The following is a 5,109-nucleotide window of genomic DNA, read 5'->3' as shown; positions in this document are numbered from 1 at the left end:
AAAAAGCGTACATCGTACATACGGAGACATACTACCGCGGTTATATGCTACAGAAAATAAGATTTTGGCGCCCAACGTGGGGCCACAACAACATCTATCAACGCACATTTTCGCTTAACTAAGATTATTGGAATTTGTTACAGACATATTTAGGTTGTGCGCCCCTAGAAAAGAACAATTTCTTACATTTCGTTTCATCTATTTTCCTGGTTGTGTATATCTGATTGGAATTTTACTGAATTTTTCTTGAAAGAGTATAGTTCGTAACCAACAGATACTTGTTCACTCATAAGTCTGTGTAAATATAAACTATGTGTTGTGTGCTATCGAAAATCCACCATTATCTTCTCTTAATTTGCGGAAATACGGTTATAAGGTTTCAATGTTATTAAACTACTACCAGGCCCATTTAGGAATTTTAGTGGTATTCTTTCCCTACCAATTTTCTTTTGGAAATTCATAATTAGTTTTACACGAGTTGTGAACCATTGAAAAATTTTTAGTCACTTCTTCTTAACTGTACTTTGCTAAAATCTCTCTTCAGGAACTTGCTAGTTGAAGAAAATTTAAAATAAATAAATGTCGAACTAGTCGCCGGAGGATGAAATTAGCATAAATCTATCACTATTCTCTATTTTTTTTATAACCTTGTTAGTCCGCAAGCCAAGCATATTTTTACAGCTACACCACAACGAAACACCTCTGTCGATAAGCTAACGAAATCAAGCATCTTCATAAACATTTATTTGAATTTTTTTACCATTATTATCCTTTTGTTAACGGCGTTTTCGAGTTTTGATCTGAGTATTTTTCTGGGTTTTGGCACGGCCTTCAATTGGATAAATAATGTCTTTCAGCAACACTGCAGAAGACTTGCAAATATCAGCGAATGCAAGGCATTGTGGTATATGCAAAAACCTTATTAGCAGCCCTTCGCATTTGACCACCGCCGCATGCAGCCATGCCTTTCATAAATCATGCCTGTTCAAATATTCACAAACAGAGGATTCTTGCCCAGTTTGTCGTAAAAAGCTCACTTCACAGAAAGGAAAGGCTACAACCCCTGCTAAAACAATTCCACATGGTCATAACACCCGGTCCCAAGCACCGAGACTGACGGGTCCTGATCCTCCTCTCGATATTGATAAAGCGAATGTTACACAGGAAAGTAAGTCAGCTCAAAAGTCTCCAGATGAGATTCGCACATTGGTGAATGCAGCTGTTGGCGCACAGCAAGCTCACATGCTTACTGAGCTAAGTCAACAGATCCGGCATCTTATTGAAACAAATATTGACGCAGGCTTTAGGAGACTTAGCATTCAAGCTCCTCCCCGAGGTAGCAGTGTTTTCCCAACAAATTCACGGGTTCAGACATTACCCACTGTTGAACAACAAACATTTGAACAGCAGCTTGGTCTGCCCCCAACTTTCCACACTGAACAAATGGCTCCAAATGCAGAGCCTTTCAGCGACAACGTTGAGTCTAATTTGCCCTCTCGACCAGATAAGGTAGGGCTCATTATATATAATTGGAAAGTGAAATTTACGGGAGGTATGGATGGCCTATCAATCGAAAATTTTATTTATAGAGTAGAAACATTAACAAGGCAAACTCTTGGTGGGAATTTCCCACTGCTGTGCTGTTATGCCAACTCACTGTTTGAGGGCAAAGCAAGCGATTGGTTTTGGCGTTACCATAAGTTAGTTCGTAACATTAATTGGCAAGACTTATGTAATGCCTTACGCCTCCAATATAACGACACACGCAGCGATGTGGACTATCGCGAAATGATAAGGGATAGGAAACAGAGACCTAACGAAACTTTTGATTCTTTTTATGACGCTATTTGTCAGATCGTAGATCGATTATCGGAACAAATCCCTGAGCAGGCGTTAGTGGAAATATTATGTCATTATGTGAAATACAACACGAAATCTTGAACCTTCAAATTTTTTCGGTTTCTCGCTTGCGATAAATTTGTAGAAAACGAGAGTTTTTCTTGCAAGACGTGCAACGTCGACACCCTACACATGCAGCAAAGCTTAGCTCGACACGAAAGTACGTTACGGAAATTTCGAAAGAGCAAGAGCCCGAGAATGTAACCTCCGACTTGTCCACCGAACATGACCTGGATGCAATTTCTTTAAGCTGTTGGAACTGCTCACAACCGGGTCACCGTTATCAGGAATGCCTTGGAGAGCGAAACATTTTTTGCTACGGATGTGGCAAGCCAAACACATACAAACCTACCTGTAGCAATTGCAATAAGCCAAAAAACGTGCAGGGCAGTGCACCGGTGAGTGCACGCAAACTGAACCAGGCGGACAAGCTCAACTGAATATTTACAATTCAACTACTGACCTTCCTTCGGGTTCATCACCTGAAACTATTAAAACAATTGACCCGTTTAAACCATATCATATCCGCTTAGCTGAATATGAACGAACACGTCAGAAAATATTTCAAAATGGCATTCATTCAAAATCATCGCGCTTAAGTCGTTCTAGTACGCGCATGCGTGCATTTTGGAAAAAGGTTCGAGAAAATCGTAAAAAGTTTATTTGCTCAATTCTAGGAAAATCCTCCGATATTCGCCCATATGCGCAAGTGAACTTGTTTATTCAAAACATATCAGGGTTGTTAGATACTGGCGCATCTATTACCTGTGTTGGTGCACAATTAGCTAAGGAATTAGTCGCCACAAAGCCCTTTCGAAAAATATATTCATCCGTTCATACCGCTGATGGCCAAACGCAAAACATTATTGGATATGTTAATACCAATATAACTTTTCAAGGCGAGACGAAACCCATTACCCTCTTTATTATTCCGAGCCTTAAGGAGAACCTCTATTTAGGGATTGATTTCTGGAGATCGTTTGATCTTTTGCCAAAGACTTTGATTTCTGAACTGAGCACAACCGAGTTTTCTAATGACCCTGCTAGACATTCATTAACGGGACTGCAACAAAACGGACTTCAAAATGTAGTCGATATTTTCCCATCGTTCGCCAAGGAAGGCTTAGGCAAAACCAATTTGATATCCCATGTGATTGACGTTGGCAATGCCAAGCCTATCAAACAGAAGCATTTTCCCGTATCACCAGCCATTGAGAAAATGATTTACGATGAACTTGACCGAATGCTAAAACTAGGGGTAATAGAAGAATCAGAAAGCGCATGGTCATCTCCGGTAGTTTTAGTCCGAAAGCCAGGAAAGGTGAGGTTGTGTCTTGACAGTCGCAAAGTTAATTCCGTCACAATAAAAGACGCGTATCCATTGCCCATTATTGATGGCATTTTGTCTCGATTGCCAAAGGCAGAATTCATAACTAGTTTAGACCTTAAGGACGCATTCTGGCAAATACCATTAGAATTGTCTTCAAGAGATAAGACTGCTTTCACGGTGCCAGGAAAACCGCTTTATCAGTTCAAGGTTATGCCATTTGGGCTATGTAACGCACCGCAAACAATGTCACGACTTATGGATCGAGTAATTCCAGCACATCTTAAGACACAAGTTTTCGTCTACCTGGACGATCTTTTGGTAATTTCAGAATCGTTCGAGAAACACATTGTAGTTTTACGTGAAGTTGCCAAATGTATTCGTTCATCAGGACTGACTATAAATGTTGCTAAAAGCAAGTTTTGCTTGAAATGGGTCCGCTACCTAGGTCACATAGTCGGAAATGAAACAATCCAAACAGACCCTGAAAAAGTCTCCGCGATAACAGAATTTCCAGTACCGCGATCCTTAAAACAGCTGCGACGATTTTTAGGAATGTCTGGGTGGTACCGGAAGTTCATCAAGAACTATGCCGCTGTTACTTCTCCTTTGACAGATTTGCTTAAAAGTAAACGAAAATTTGTATGGAACGAAGAAGCACAAAAAGCCTTTGAGGAGTTGAAGACCATACTGGTCACAGCCCCCGTTTTACATAGCCCAGATTTTTCACGGGCGTTCTATATTCACTGTGACGCAAGTAAGACCGGTATAGGAGGCGTATTGGTACAGAAAACGGCAGAAGGCGAAGAGATTCCAATCGCGTTCATGTCTAAGAAACTCAATCAAGCTCAACAAAATTACTCCGTGACCGAACAAGAATGCCTAGCAGCAGTTAAGTATCAAAAAGTTCAGGGCGTATGTAGAAGGTCATGAGTTTACAGTGGTGACCGATCATGCCTCGCTGAAATGGTTCATGTCGCAAACTGATTTAAGCTCGAGATTAGCTCGATGGGCTCTAAAACTTCAAGGATTTTCTTTCCAGATACAACACAGGAAAGGTTGCCACAACATGGTCCCTGATGCACTTTCGCGAGTTAATACATCTGTCCGCAATTGGAGTGGAGTTTCTCTTGATCTAAACTAAAATGATCTGTACGCAATTGGAGTGGAGTTTCTCTTGATCTAAAATCGTCACATTTCCAATCGGACGAGTATAAGGAACTTATAAAGAAGTTTGATGAGAACAAAAATAAGTTTCCCGATATTAAAGTCATTGATGGGTATATGACGTATGTCGGCGGACGGAACATGCAACAGGTGAGCGTTTACATGACGATATGACTTGGAAACTTTGGATACCCAACGGAATGGTCCAAGAAGTATTAGAAAGTGCACATGATGGTCGCTTATCGGCGCATTGTGGCATGAACAAAACTATCGAAATATTACGGCGTTGTTATTATTATGGGGCCAGTAGATGATGTCAAAAACTATATTAACTCTTGCGAAATTTGTAAGTGTACGAAGCATCCAAATAGACTATTAAGACCACCTTTGGGTAGAATAAGGAGCACTTTCTTTCAAAAGCTTTTTGTAGATTATTTAGGCCCTTATCCCAGATCCAGATCTGGGAATATAGGAATTTTTATAGTATTGGACCACTTTTCTAAATTCCCATTGTTGAAAGCAGTAAAAAAGTTCTCTGTTGATGCAATCATCGGATGGCTGGAGGAAGTCTTCCATATGTTTGGCATTCCAGAATCTATTGTCTCTGATAACGGATCTCAATTTAGATCACAACTTTTTAATAACCTTCTTCAGAGGTATAATATCAAACATATTTACACCGCAGTTCACGCACCACAAGCAAACGCCTCTGAACG

This window comes from Rhagoletis pomonella, unplaced genomic scaffold, assembly GCF_013731165.1.
Source record: "Rhagoletis pomonella isolate Grant_MI unplaced genomic scaffold, Rhpom_1.0 Rhpom_scaffold_00003, whole genome shotgun sequence".
NCBI lineage: Eukaryota > Metazoa > Arthropoda > Insecta > Diptera > Tephritidae > Rhagoletis > Rhagoletis pomonella.
Note: the sequence above shows the minus strand (reverse complement) of the source record.